This window comes from Metopolophium dirhodum, chromosome 2, assembly GCF_019925205.1.
Source record: "Metopolophium dirhodum isolate CAU chromosome 2, ASM1992520v1, whole genome shotgun sequence".
NCBI lineage: Eukaryota > Metazoa > Arthropoda > Insecta > Hemiptera > Aphididae > Metopolophium > Metopolophium dirhodum.
In genome coordinates, this window is record NC_083561.1 from 40,182,750 (window position 1) to 40,199,314 (window position 16,565).

General features: G+C 26.6%; 1 pseudogene; it reads left to right on the plus strand.

The window, feature by feature from the left end:
* The first annotated feature begins 5,934 nt into the window (after positions 1 to 5,934).
* On the plus strand, positions 5,935 to 8,013 carry LOC132938930 (uncharacterized; annotated as a pseudogene).
* The last annotated feature ends 8,552 nt before the right edge of the window (positions 8,014 to 16,565 follow it).

Here is a 16,565-nt window from a genome sequence, read left to right on the forward strand (position 1 = left end):
CTATTAAGACTACCTGTATAACTATTATATAACTGTTGTACAAGAGTTACAGAAAAATAATAAAAAATACAAATAACCTACTTACCTAAGTACTAAAATAAATTAAACCTACTTTAAGTCAACATAAGCACAAAAATAAATGTTAAAATAAATAAATGCTAAAAAAAAAAATTTTAATTGATTAACCTAATTTAAGTTAGAATAAGATATATAAAAAACTGTAAAGCAAGTAAAAGCAAGTAAATACCATAGTGAGTGATTAACCTAATTTAAATCAGCATAAGCTTGAAAACAAATGTAAAATGATTAACCTAATTTAAGTTAGTATAAGGTATAATCAATTTAAAGCAGTGAATACAAAGAATAAACCAAATTTTAAGCTAGTACAAGTAAGAAAATAAATGTTAAGCCTAAGAAATACTAAAAAAAAAAGTAACAAAAATTAACTTTGTTTAAATTTTAAGTTATTATAAAAAAAATGTCTATGGCCTAAGTACATTGTAAGCAAATTAAATATGAAAAATCTATAATTATATAAGGACACCAAAGATTAGGTAGTTTAAAGTTAAAACTATGTAGAATATATAGGACAAGTAACAAAATATGTAAAAATTGATTATATGTCAACATGACAATATATTGTACACAAATATTAAATTAAAAAAAAAAATTGTATAGCTATCATTACAACACCAGATAGCTGAATGTTATTCTATCATTGCTGATGAAACAATGGATATATGTGGAACAGAACAAATGTCAATATGTATAAGGAATACATTTATCGAAAATCAATCCCCAACTATGAGATAAGATTTTCTTGGAATTATAGTATTTAATAAATTAGATGCAGAAAATATTTCAAATGTAATTATTAAGTCATTGCTTGATTGGGGATTAGATTTTAATTAATTAATTGGTCAAGGATATTATGGTGCCAGCACTATGTCTGGTCATATTAGTGGGGTACAAAAACGAATTCAAGATAAGTGTAATAAAGCACTTTGATACATTGTTCTAGTCACAAATTAAATTTAGTTCTAAATAAATTAAATTCTATTCCAGAAATTAGGAATACAATCGCAATTATTAAAGAAACAATTAATATTTTTAAAGAAAGTTCTCTTCGAAGTTCGGTTGCTCCAAGTTTGACAAAATTGTGTTTAACAAGATGGTCATAATCCCACAAGGCTTTGAAGAAGTTCTATGAAAAGTGTATTGATATTGATGAAGCTCTTAATTATCTTAAAATTAATGGTAATAAGAACACATCAATTAAATCAGTATATATTTTTAATTCAATAACTACTCTACAGTTTTCAGTTTGTTTAAGGGTAATTGCAAAATATCCAGCTATTATTGAACCAGTCACTAACAAACTACAAGGTGTAGATATTGATTTATTTTCAGTACACAAGCATGTACAAAAGTTGACTGATATTATTTCAGCTGATAGAAGTAGTAGTGAACAGGTTTTTAACATATTAATGAAATATATTAAACAGTATGCTGATGATTTTGGTATTGAATTTGCGGTACCAAGAATTACTTCAAAACAGACTTTAAGATCAAATTATTCTACAAATAATACAATAGACTACTACAAAATATCAGTTATTTTTCCATAATTGGCCTCATTAATATCATCTTTAACATTTCGGATTCAAAAAAAAAAATTGAAGATGCTTTTTGCATATTTTCTCTACATTCAAAAAGTTTTAAAAAGTTTTCAAGAGGAAATATCTGAGCATCTCAATCGAATCAAAAAATTTTATGGAGAATTTGTGGAGAATATTGTAGAAGAAGGTTTAGTATGGTATTATAATATGTGGAGTTCAAAAGAAGTGTCAGATACGATGAATTTCATTGATGTTTTAAAGGAAACTGAATTACTTCCTTCTATACAAATGTGTGCTATGATAGCGATTTCACTTCCAGAAACTACTTGCAGTGTTGAAAGGTCTTTCAGATGTATTATTATTATTGTATTCATAAAAAAAACCATAAAAATAAACAATTTAATTTCATGGTTTTACCTTCAGAGATGTTCTATAAATAATGAAAGTTATTTCAAATCTAAATTAAATTGTTTTACTTTTCAGGATAAAAAAACTTACAGTAGAACCTCGATTATCCGTGACTCGATTATCCGTGTTTGCGATTAACCGTGCTCACTCTTCCAAAAATTTAAAAATAAGTATGGACTGTAGATATATATGTAGTTATAATCGAACATTTTATATTACATAATACACGATATCGACAATTATATTAATGACATTTTTGACGATAATAATATGAAGATAAGCAATATTGTACATCGATTTTGACTTCCATGACATTATTGGCTTAAGAAAAATTAGAAGTGAAGTAAGGAAAATTATTTCAAACCAAAAAAAACAAAGACTGATAACTTCATATTTTAAGCCCTAATAACTTGTTGTATAAAATTATTGTATGTATATTATGTATGTATACATATTTCTAATTATAATTGAATCAAATTTTTAAAATTTCATTATTATAAAATTGTACCTATGTATTTCTAATTAAAATTAAATAAAAATTTCATTATTATAAAAAGTCTCGATTAACCGTGATTTTCATTTATCCGTGTGACCCCCTCCCCATCATTACCCCGGATAATCGAGGTTCCACTGTATTTATTTTATTCTATAATTTATGACATAAATCTTTAAACTATTATACTATTATTTTACAGTTCATTAAAAAGGTTAAAAACCTGGATCCGTAATTCTTTGCTCCCAGGTAGACGGGGCTTAGGTCAATTTTTCACAAAAAAATTTTATTCCGCAGATATAAAGCTTAATTTTTGCTTTTTTTTTGGTACTTTGGCATTAGTCAGTAACAAATATTACTCATATCATTGGAGAAATAATTAGGGCATATCTATACATAACCGATTCTACGAACTTATGCCTGGACAAAAAAATATAAGTCAAAATAAGTGAAATCAAAAAGACATAAGTCGTGGACAAAAAGGGCATATGTCAGAACAAGTGATATCAAAAGGGCATAACTAAAGTTACCTCGTTAAATATTCATAGTAACAAGAATTTTAATGGTTGCGTGCATTAAGAATGTAATATATATATTATTATTTATACATAATACATACCAAAATGTTTGTAATACCAGTACCTGACTCTCAAATCCTGATAATTTACTCCACTCTAAAATGCTTTTCACAAACTACGGTATAAGGAGTGACTTTTAAGTTGGAGCAAGGTATAGCTCTCATTAATTTAGTTTTTAGTTCCTCATTTTTTGGAAACAAAATTCAAGAAACGTTTTCTGGATTTGACCTAGGTATACCTCGATTGATTATGCACAACATAATATCCTATGGAAGATACAACACATTTTCTTAAAACAATAATTTAAACTAAAATTTTTACCTTTTTTCACCATTAATGACATTAAGATCCTAAAATTAAAAAAAAATTACTAATAATATGTACTTACTAACTTGGGTACATTTTGTAGAAATAAAATACCTCTTCTGCATTAATAATAGTTTCACTTAAATCCTCTACTTCAGTTACAGTATATATTAATTTGTTGTGATCCTGCAAAATATTTTTGGCATTTAATAATTCATATTTAACTAAAAATTGTTTATAATTAATTAACAATAAATTTTTTTTTATCTCAAGTCCGATACATTCAAATTGGTAGTCATCGATATTTGGGTTGAATATAGCCTGCCCAAATCCAGCTTCAGCTACACCGATACCTTCTGACGTTCCTTTACCAGAAATTATTAATTTCTCCCTTTCACTTGATTCTGGAGGCATTCTAGTAGTTTTATTTCCAGTCTGACCAAGGTACTTTTTTAAATCTGAATTTTTTTTTCGCCACATCTATATTATATAAAACATATATCTATATTAACTACAATAGCTTTGTATCAACAAACAGTCAACACTTGTTATTATGCCAACAATTTGTACGTCCAGCAATATAATTTATAATACGTTTGTGAATAAAATAGTTATGTTTGCCTACTTTTTTCTACTGGTCTGCAGTTTTGAAGTTACCAAGTTCATTCAGTTTCTTTGGTAAGGTCTTCCCATTAAGCATTAGGTACCGAGAAATCTGCCAGACTGAACTCCTTATGGTCAGACATAAAATTGATCAAATGATCAATTTAACCAACGGCCCTTTTGCTTGTTCTTTTTTGGTAACGATGACCCTTCTTTGATACCCTTCTTTGTATTCAAATACAGGTGAAAAGGCAGATCACGAGCTTGTGATGATGTTTCAAAGTCTTGGGTAAAACATTACTCAGCTTATTGCAGTATTTTGTTCAAAAGGACCAGTGAATGATAACTAAAACATAATTATATAAACTTAATAATATGTATATTACTATGTTTTTCAGGTATTGTTCTCACACAATTAGGTAGTTATAAAGGCAATATCATTGCTTGAAAATGCTGGTGTTATGATAGATAGTATTGTTTCTGATGCTGGTTCTTCCAATAGAACATTAGAAAGAATTTGGTATAAATGGAACAAATGATAATTCTTGAAAATAGTATTATACACCCAATGAATAGGAAACGTAGAATCTATTTTTTTTAGATGCTCCACATTTGCTAAAAACAGTACGAAATAGATTATACAAAAAAAAAACATTAAGAGTAGGTTTAAAACACATGTACAATAACACACTATAGTAATCAGTAGTTAATTACTTCTACAATCAAATGGTATCTCCTGAAAATGAATCAATTAGTTGGTCTCATTATGAATCATTGCACAATTTATTATGACCTAAGACAAATTTCAAAAAGAATTTGTCCAAAATTAACAAAACGACATTTGTGCTTGGTCAGTTTTTCAAAGATGAACGTAAAACCAAGGCTGGGCATTAACTTAACTAGTTACTTTTGGATATTCATTAACTTAACTATAAACTTATTAAATTTATTTTTTAATTAACGTGAAATTAACAAGTTGATTTTCATTTTACGGAGTAAGTTAAGTTAATTTTTTACATTTCACTATTTCAGTCTATTTCATTTTTATGTCAAAAATATTTACCGTGATTTGTTTTAAGTTAAAAATTTTAAATTTTTCCAATCACCCTGTACTCTAAAGGAACACCCTATATGTATAGTGTATACATCAGAAAATATTTTATAATTAAAGGTTTTATATTATTAAATTAATTATATCAAGTAACAATAATAATATAGACCCTTTATGACTATATGGCATTATGGCTACACCTATATGGGTATATTATTGTTATCGACGACCAAAGTCGTCATTTCGGAAAAAGAATTTAATAAATCCAACAAGTCTAAAAATAAACAAAAACCAATAATCGATACTAAGATTTTGTGTGATATGGGCCTTTAACTGTATCAGTAATATTTAGTAATCAGTTATGAACTTTTGGTTACACACAAATGACACAAACAGTATGCACGTTTATAATTAAAATATAATAATTAAAAATACTTACTCATCATATTCAACAATTTAAATCAATATAAGGACATTGACATAAGGTAAGTGACAACTAATATTAAAGTGGAAATAGATGTTTAATTATTTTGAATTGTATCTTATTAGGTATTTAATGTCTTCAGCATTAAGATTTTTGTCATGACTGAAACGGAAATAACATTACGATGGCCATTCTTAAACGATTACTTTGAACAATTGAGGCGTTGACATGGAAAAGGTACTAAGTCAAAAAAAATCAATTTTTCGTTTTTTCGTTGAAAAGGTACTAAATACATATGCCAATGGCCTGGAAAAAGAACTAACTCAAATTTCTTTAAATATTAATAATTACGTTGAACACAAGATGGCACTGGTTGTAAATCATACAATATGCTAAAATCAGTTTTTTCCTTCTCCTGTAAAATTTGGTTTTTATGACTTAGTACCTTTTCCATGTCAACGCCTCAATTATCAAGCAAATATGATGGACCAAATTTATATTTCAAGCGCATTTTATGCAAACCAAAAAATAAAAAGATTTCTACTTCCCAAACATCCAATTCAAATTTAAGAACACATATTAAAGTTAAAACTAAAATAAAATATGCTGACAGGACATTTAAATATTACTAATGAATACCTAATAAATAATATATTTTCCAGCTTGTACATTACAATCATTTAAATGCGTTCAATATTTGCACCAAAAAAAGATCAAATGAAGATTTTTCTGTTCAAGAATCAAAAAAAACAGTTAAAACTTTGCGAAGTAGGCAAAATTTGTTCAAAAAATTTAAGTCAAGCTGAATTTGACAATGCTAATTTACAGCTCATAATTATTAGTACTGTCTCTCCGTATTCTTTAATTGAACATATTTTATTAAGTATTGTCAAATAACATCAAACAAAGTTCCAGTCTCGAGAAGAACCCTAATGCGCAATGTGGAGTTCATGTATAACCAGATGATACAACAAATGAAGGATGACTTTTTAAATATTAATTATGTTTGTATAACTGCAGACTGTCGGAATATATTTCATAGGTAAATTTAATTATAAATTAAATTATATTATTGTGCACATAATATTAATATGTAATGATTTTAATACTATTACTTTTATTTATTTTCTGGTCATAGTTCATATATTGGCTTTACGGTGCATTGGATTGAGCCTAGCACACTGGAACGCAATTCTAAAGCACTTGCATGCTAACGCATGATCGGGCATCATTCATATGATAACTTTGCTGAATGAATTGATAAGGTGCTTAATGAATTTAATATTCAAAAATAACAACCCTCGTTGTTACAGACAATGCTGCAAATTTCGTAGAGTCTTTTAGGTATGTATATTGTTATTTCTCTAGACTTTTTGCATTTCAAATAAAGTACCTACATAACACATACAGGTTATAATATTAAATATATCACAACAGTTCAAAATGTATTATTTGAGTCAGTATGAATTAATTAATTAATTTTTTAAATATAATAATATTGTTGTTTTATATTGGACATTATATTTATGTATGTGTGTATAAAGTACATTGCTACAGTTATGAACTAATGGAATAATGACGTATTCTAAACAGATTTGAACTATAGATTAAAATAATTGATTGTATATGTAAATTTATACTTTAGAGTGTTCAGTAATGAAAATGAAAATGAAACTGAAACTGATCATACAGTTAATGAAATGGATGCCACAGAAACAGCAGAAACGGATATTGATCCAACAAATATTGAAATGATAGAATTAACCGATGTTTTGGAATCCCCAAACATAGAAATGTCTTTAGATTTCTCATTGCCTCCCCATCAAATGCGTACAGCACACACCTTAAATTTTATTGCTGTGAACGATATACGTGAAGCTGCAAAGGATGTTACATATAGACTTATGAGTAAGAGAGTGTTCGGAAAGTGTCGAAAACTTTTTAACAAACAAAATCAGTCAAAGCTTAGTGCTGATCAAATAAAACAATACCTTGGTCAATATCTTATTACACCTAATGCAACAAGTTTATTACTTATTATTTATAAATTAGAATTTTTTGTTTTGAACAAAAGTATTGAAACATATACAAATAATTGTCTTAATTGTATTAACATTTTATTGTATGTCCAGGTGGAATTCTTACTATGCCGCCATAAAATGTGTTGAGAATCATATAGAAAAAATTTAAATGATCTGTATTGAGCTGCAATTGCCAATTATTTCAAAACCTCGTGAAGTTGCGTTTTTAAATGAATATTGCAAAGTAAATGACTAATTTAATCTAATAATTTGTATGTAGTTATTATAATATCATTTTTTATAACATGAATTTTATTGTTTTCTAAATATTATTAGGTTATGAAGCCTATAGCTCAGGCCTTGGATATACTACAGGGAGATAAACATGCGTCATTAGGATACCTGTTCCCTACAATAAGTGTAATAAATAAATCATTAAACGAGATGAACAATTAATTTTTTTGTAGACCGCTTGTTAATGCATTAAAGAAAGGTACAGACAAAAGGTAATGAATTTTAGTTGTGAATGTGAAATATATATACCCATCCATTAATCCAAAATATTTAAACATTCAAATGTGTCATCTAATTATGCGAAAAAAAATTTACTTTTAGTGTATTATTATTTTGTAAATTGCTATTATATTTTATAGTTAATCAATTTTTATAGATTCCAAAAATGTACTGAATCTCAAGCATGTCAATTTGCAGCTTGTTTAAAACCCAAGTTTAAATTTCACTGGACAGATCCAGATAAGAGAAATTATATTAAAGAAGCATTATATGGATAATGGATATGTTAGTGAACAATGTGTTGAAAATTCACAAGAAAGTAATGTAATATTAAGTTCAACTTTTCAAAATATTGATACTTCTTCTGGTGACAATTCTGAGGATGATTTTTTTAGTTTCAATGAAACTGTAATATAAAATAATGATAATGATATTAAAACTATCATAAATGATTATTTTACAAACAATAATATAAAAAATGTTAATGATTTACCACAAATTCTTAAAAAGCTATACTTAAATTTTGATACTGCAGTTCCATCATCTGCGCATGTAGAACCCTTGTTCAGTGCTGGAGGACAGTTGTTCGAGAAGAGAAGAGCATCAATAGCAGATAAAAATTTTAAAATGACCCTCCTCTTAAAGTTCAATGAAGTTAAACAACTTTAGAAATGAAAACTTCAATGAAATACAGTATACTGTATAAAGTATAAACATTTGTTCTATAGTCATAGTCCAAAAATTATTTTTGGGTTTCAAGGTTTGTAAAAAAATAAAGTATGCTTAAAAAAAAATTAACTAATTTTTAAATAAATAAAAAGTTAAAAAAAAAATTTGTATTAACTTTTAACTTTTTGTTATTGGTGCATATTAACTTAACTTAACTGAGTTAAAAAAATCATTAACTTGCCCAGCCTTGCGTAAAACTAGCGGATCAGGTTAGATTGTTAAAGAAAATATTTATTTTTTACTACCTAAGCCTATAATTATATTTATGTTACATCAGTTTTATATCTCATACTTGTTTTCACAGATATTTAGTAATTCAATTGCAGTTGGCTTAAAATATTATAGAGAGTATCAAAAAGTACCAGAACTCGAAAATAGTTTAAGACTGAACATTTTTCAAATTTATTTATTAATATTTTTGATGCATTAAACAGAAAATTCCCAGTCGAGGGTATAAGAAAAAATTTTGAGGATTTTAAAGTATTTATATTCATAAATATTTCACAATAGAATATTTTTTGGCAATTTCTTGGAATAGTTCGTCAGGCATCAGTCCAAACAATCATCCTAGTACTCCAACGTTTGTACATATCTATAAGATATTATCGTCAGTTATCGTACTACAGTTATCTCATTAAATATTCATAGTAACAAGAATTTTAATGGTTACATGCATTAAGAATGTAATGTATATAATATGAAAAAAAACCTTAAATATGTATGGATATAATGAACTTACAACTAGGAATTTTCCAACTTTGATACTGCTGTCGCAAAAAGTTGGTAAAATGTACTTAATAAATGTACTACTGAATTAGCTCTATTGTATATTCATAAAGACATTGTTAAAAAAAAAAAAGAGAGAAGAGTTCAATTTTTATTTAATGATTAATAATGTTTAAATGTACCTACAAACTTTAATAAATATAAGAATATTGTTTAAGTCAAATTATTAAACATCTAAATATTATTATTTTATTATTAAATATTACTATTAATTTGATTCTACTATTATTTAATTAGTGAGTATATTATATTTTAAGTAATTTTTATCTTTCCCCTGGTAAGATTTTATCCTGCGGTCACGCTTGCCCCCCCCCCCTTAAATAAGTAGGTATCTAGCTGTAGATTAGTGAAAAAGTATTATAATTAAGGTAGTAACTAAGATATAGAATATAATTTTCAAATTTTGTGGAATTCCGGAAAATTGGAAAAACCTGCACCGGCACCCTTCAATCATCTTTTGCAGTACTTAGTTTTCTCTCTAATATTAATTTGGACCTTAATATATTTTTTTTTATTTATTATTTATCCTTTTTAACAGTGTTAAGTTGCTTCTTCTTATAAAGCGACAAAAGCCAAATACATTTTTTACCTTCTGACATCCGTTTTCTTTTTATATGTTTTCATGCAAACAGCTTTGTGTTTGTGGTACTTTATAATCAAACAGATATGGTCACTGTTCATGTCGCCAACGTCCATTAAGTCCTACACTTGCCGTAATGTAATGAATACTAGGATATTGGTTGTTGGTGTTATAATGTCATAATGGGCCCCTAATACACAGATAAAAATTATTAAACTGTTGTAAAATACTATTGATATTTTAAATTAATTTTTAACAAGGAATTTGTAACCAAATTGTTCTAAATCAAATATGTTTTTATATATTTTACATGTTACCTAGATTCATTGACCGGCAACAAACATAATAGATAATAAATTATTATATGAAATAAAATATAAGTATTCAAATAAATAGTTAGTAGAATACGCAAATGGAGTATGGTTTATATGAATATGGACTAGTACAGGAGACAATATGCAAGTCATGATTTATCATGGGTTGTAGGGTGTCTCGTCGGGCAACACCCGAGAACCTCTATGTCTCTCTATTAGCTCCCAGACATAATATGAGGTACATAATTGTAGCCGCAAAGCATCAAACCAGGAGTACTTTATGGTACAGACTACAGAGGATTAGGTAGGAGCAGTATTTATCTAATAATAAAATCTCAAATATTATGAGCTACAAAATGGTAAAGTTGCTATTACCTGTTCTATTGAACTGTACAGCACTCTTTTTGTGTGGGATTTTCTGTTCTTGGTGGGCTTGGACAGGTATTGAAGCCCTGGGAATATAGAAGGAGACTTCACTAGTCTACTTAAAATGTTTCAGGTTTATCTGAAAAAACAATTCAATTAGGTAGGTATCTACTAAATGTTGCATAATATTATAATTGATACTATTGCAACAACTAAATATTAAAAACATTATTTATACATAATACATACCAAAATGTTTGTAATACCAGTACCTGACTCTCAAATCCTGATAATTTACTCCACTCTAAAATGCTTTTCACAAACTACGGTATAAGGAGTGACTTTTAAGTTGGAGCAAGGTATAGCTCTCATTAATTTAGTTTTTAGTTCCTCATTTTTTGGAAACAAAATTCAAGAAACGTTTTCTGGATTTGACCTAGGTATACCTCGATTGATTATGCACAACATAATATCCTATGGAAGATACAACACATTTTCTTAAAACAATAATTTAAACTAAAATTTTTACCTTTTTTCACCATTAATGACATTAAGATCCTAAAATTAAAAAAAAATTACTAATAATATGTACTTACTAACTTGGGTACATTTTGTAGAAATAAAATACCTCTTCTGCATTAATAATAGTTTCACTTAAATCCTCTACTTCAGTTACAGTATATATTAATTTGTTGTGATCCTGCAAAATATTTTTGGCATTTAATAATTCATATTTAACTAAAAATTGTTTATAATTAATTAACAATAAATTTTTTTTTATCTCAAGTCCGATACATTCAAATTGGTAGTCATCGATATTTGGGTTGAATATAGCCTGCCCAAATCCAGCTTCAGCTACACCGATACCTTCTGACGTTCCTTTACCAGAAATTATTAATTTCTCCCTTTCACTTGATTCTGGAGGCATTCTAGTAGTTTTATTTCCAGTCTGACCAAGGTACTTTTTTAAATCTGAATTTTTTTTTCGCCACATCTATATTATATAAAACATATATCTATATTAACTACAATAGCTTTGTATCAACAAACAGTCAACACTTGTTATTATGCCAACAATTTGTACGTCCAGCAATATAATTTATAATACGTTTGTGAATAAAATAGTTATGTTTGCCTACTTTTTTCTACTGGTCTGCAGTTTTGAAGTTACCAAGTTCATTCAGTTCATTGAATTTTTTTTTCGAGCACAAGCTTTTCGCCACATCTATTTTATATAAAACATATATCTATATATACTTATAATAGCTTTGTAAAAAACTTTTAGAATGAGTATGTACTAAGTTGAAGTCTTAACAGTCTTGTATAATTGTATTATAATAATAATAATATTATAAATTGATAAAATGATAACATGGTTTTATTGAAAAAATCAATTCATTTTATTTTTTAACGTTGTCATCACTGTACATTTTACAATAGTTAAAAAAATGACCGTATGCATATTTCAGCCATTGAACTATAATATAACAGCGAGATATCATCAAAATCAAATTTCAAAATGTTTGAATTCATTCAAAATCGAGATTCCTGTCTTTTGGTGTACGAGGATTTAAAAAGGCTCTATGGTTGAAGTACGTGCGACCATTATTTCACCCGTAATTGGAGTAGCAAAAAGTTGAAAAACGCAATATGTGATTATTCGTATAACCAGACATTTCCTTATAGTATACGTATGTATGACGTTTTAAGTAATAATTGTTTTGAACTTTTTTGTCACACTTATTCTAGTAGGCATGTTGCTCATTATTTATCAATGTAAATCGATAGGCATATAAGAATAAAATATTAAAACCTATAAAATAATAGGTCAATTAACTCTAATATAATATTTGAGCTAACAAGTAACAACACAAAATTGGATGTACATTTTCAAAAATTAGGTCCTTTAATATGGGTCGTATCGTTTTGAAATCTTTGAGGTTCAATGCAGTGACACCTCTAGATCAAATTTCTGTTCTCGAAAAAGCCGCGTCTCGTATTTAAGTTTGAGAAATTGGTAAAACTAAATTTCCCGCTAATTTTTTTTTAAAAAAAATTCAAATTTTGATCACAACATTTACCCCTTAATAGTAGAGTTAATAAACTTTTAAAAACTGGTAACTGGTCTAGAGACGTTTCTGCTTTGATCCTTGAAGGTTTCATTAAGATAGGACTTTTGTTGAAGGATTTAGGTTTTTAGATAGGTTTTTCAAATTCTTATTTTATTGAAAACCTAAATCATTCAATATAAGTGCTATCGTTATGAAACCTTCAAGGATCAAAGCAGTCAACCCTCGAGATCAAATTTCTATTCTCAAAAAAGTCGCGTACCGACCTTAAGTTTGAAAAATTAACAAAAGAAAATTTCCCGCCAATTTCATTTTTGAATAATTCAAATTTTGAACACGTAATTTACTCCCTTAATAATTGAGTTAATAATCTTTTAAAAACTGGAAACTGGTCTAAGATCGTTTCTGCTTCGAACCTTGAAGGTTTCATAAAGATAGGACTTTTATTGAAGGATTTGGTTTTTTCAAAATCGTAATATATCAAGAAAACCTAAAAACTTCTATATCGATCGTATCGTCTTGAAATCTCCGAGGTTCAATGCAGTGATACCTCTAGATCAAATTTCTGTTATAAAAAAAGGTGCGTCTCGTATTTAAGTTTGAGAAATTGGCAAAACAAAATTTCCCGCCATTTTTTTTTTTTTGAAAATTCAAATTTCGATCACAACATTTACCCCATTAACAATTGAGGACTTTTACTGAAGGATTTAAATTTTTTAATATGTTTTTCAAATTCTTATTATATATTATATATTCAATATAAGTCATTTCTTTAATAATATCAGTATTTCCTATTTAACAAGTTTTTGAGACCAAAAGATTTACAACATCTAGGCATATTTTAAATGATATTTATATTTACATTTTTCTAAATCTAGTATTAACAATATTTTTATGTTTAAATACAAGTAATAATAAACATTATTTAAATAGCTTTTCAAAATTATACACATAATATCAGAATACTTGCACAGTTTAGTATTTTTAATAGAAATTAAATTAATTAATTTATAGTTACTTTTAGTTATGTTAAGTGAACATCATAAGCAAACCCTCAATACCATAAGTAATAATTCATTGAACCAGTGAAATATAAATTATTCTCAATTGTATTTTATCAAGTATAGTACTAAGATTACGAAAAATGTAGTAAATGTTTTTAGTTACCACTTAGGTAACAGTAAAAGTGTTTTTAAAAAATATTTATAAACAAAATATGATGTAATATAAAATAATAAAAAAAAAAGATAATAGGTACTTAATTTTTAAAACCACCCTAGGTAACAGTACAAGGAAAATAAAATACACGTCACTAGATAACAATTAGAAAAGTAATTTCAATTTTCAAGTTTCAAAGTACCTACTAAGGCACAGTGCATTTATAAAAACTGAATCTTCGATTGAATAATTTGAGCTTATTTGAGGTTGGTTAGGTTCTCTAGAGGTCATTTTCCGAAATTTTCAATAGTTTTTCCAAAATTTGGGATAAACTGCCAAAAAATAGTAAATAATTTGTTTAACTTGTTTGAAATTGATTTTAATTATTTACTATTTAGTTGCAACTCCAAAAATAACTGTGCTACCTAGAGACTTAACTTATATTTTAACAATTATTAATTCATCATTGCTTTCAAATTTAAATTCATCTATACTTTAAACCATACACCTATAAACTAACTATGCATAGAACAGGTACATCAATGATGATGCAAAAGGAGAATGCAGACATGCATTTAGCTACAGGTATAACATTGAAGGGTAACAAAAGTCAATAATATTTTTTAATATAAAAAAGTAATATAATATTAAGTTTGATAAATAATAAATATTTCATAGTATTATTGTAATTTGTCAAAATATCATAATTATATAAATATATATTTACTCATCATTGTGTTGGAATGAAGTTAACAATAAAAAATGAATTAACAGGGGTCAGCCATTGTCCATATTTCTTACAAACACAAATATTACTGAAAAAGTGGCAGTAAATTTATGTTTGCTCACATAATATAGGTACTTTTATACATTGTCCCTTAATATGGACTATATTGTTTATGTGTTATACAGCATTATCTTTATAAGGAGAAAAGAATACCAATTTTATTATGTACTAGAAAATCCCTATGTAGTACCTTCTATTAATTGTATATTTATTTGAGTGAATAAAGTAGTCTGTTTGGTCTGTTGATAGTCACCAAACGTGGAAGTGTGTTTAAATAGTATAGTCTGGAGTACATGTTTAAATCCAATAAAGGTATCGAAATTATAGGGTTAAATATTTTATACACTTATCTTTCTTTATGTTATAACACCTAATTATTGCAAATTGCATTAAACTTAAATTTATTTTTTCTAAATATACCAATAAATTATAAATACTGAATAGATTGATACAGTTAATACATTTTAAAAACAAGAAATTGTCACACAACAAAATTAAACCATAAACAACTAAAAACTATGAATAATTTGAAAGGTTAGGAATTAAAATAAATTTAAAGTACTTATTTTATTTTATTAGTACAAAAAAAAAACCAAAATTAAAAACATTCATTGCCATTTAAATCATTTTAATAATGTAAAGAAAAATATCTTGTTGAAATAATACTGTCGATTTTGTACTACAATCCAGGCTGAAACAGAAATAAAATTGAATGATTCAGTGGCCTAATATGTTTAATCATATATTTAATACAGTAAGAATATGTACATAAATATAATTAGAATGAAGATTTAATAAAACTGTGAAGAAACTGCCTATTGCATGTAGCGATCTGCCATTTAGTTGCATAATACCTATTACAAGTTTAGTTTATCTTCAATAAAAACAGAAGTGTTAATAATAATCATTGAATATACCTATTACCTACTGAAATACTTGTCCCAAAAAATAATTATGTTTACAAAGTATTTAAAAAACTATAAACATATAGATATAAGTAATAACTAATACGTAACAACAAATATCAATTTTTATTTTTGTTTCTAAATATTATATAAATAAATAGATTAGTTTCTTGCGCCAATATGAAATTGTGGAATTGTAAAGTTAAAAATAATCAAATTAAATTTATTTTATGAATATCTACTAAAAATTTACTACAATAATATCCAAAGTAGTATTTAAATCTGAGAATAATTATAGGCATCATACATTCATACCTTTTCAATAAATTTAGTTAGGTTTGTTTGGCACATATTTTAACATATTATTATATATTAAATTTATTTCTTATAGCACAGTAAGTATACTTTCACTAATATTAAAGCTGCATTTAACTCCAAAAATTTAAATAATATTACTAGTAATCGTGAGTATGTACCTACTGTGAAAGTGTGAAGTATAAAGCATAGAATAGAGATTAAAGTATTGGTATAAAGTATAAAGTATAAAGTTAAATGTATTAAAATTTAAATTTAAAATATGAATATTATATATTATGATTAATGATCATTGATCAATAAATGATAAAAACCTAACTTCACCGATTAAAAGCTAACTAAACAGGGTTTTATTTTATAGAAGGCAAAATTTCTCGCTATACATTTTTTCAATCATATGAAACAGATTTTTTTATTTTTGATTTATTCGCTGGTCAACGCCGCGGGAATTGGGATTTTTTCTAACTTTTGTAGGTTGGCATAAGCATTATTTTTTTTTTCTTATCAAGTTCACTGTTATCAATTGTTATCAAAATCGGG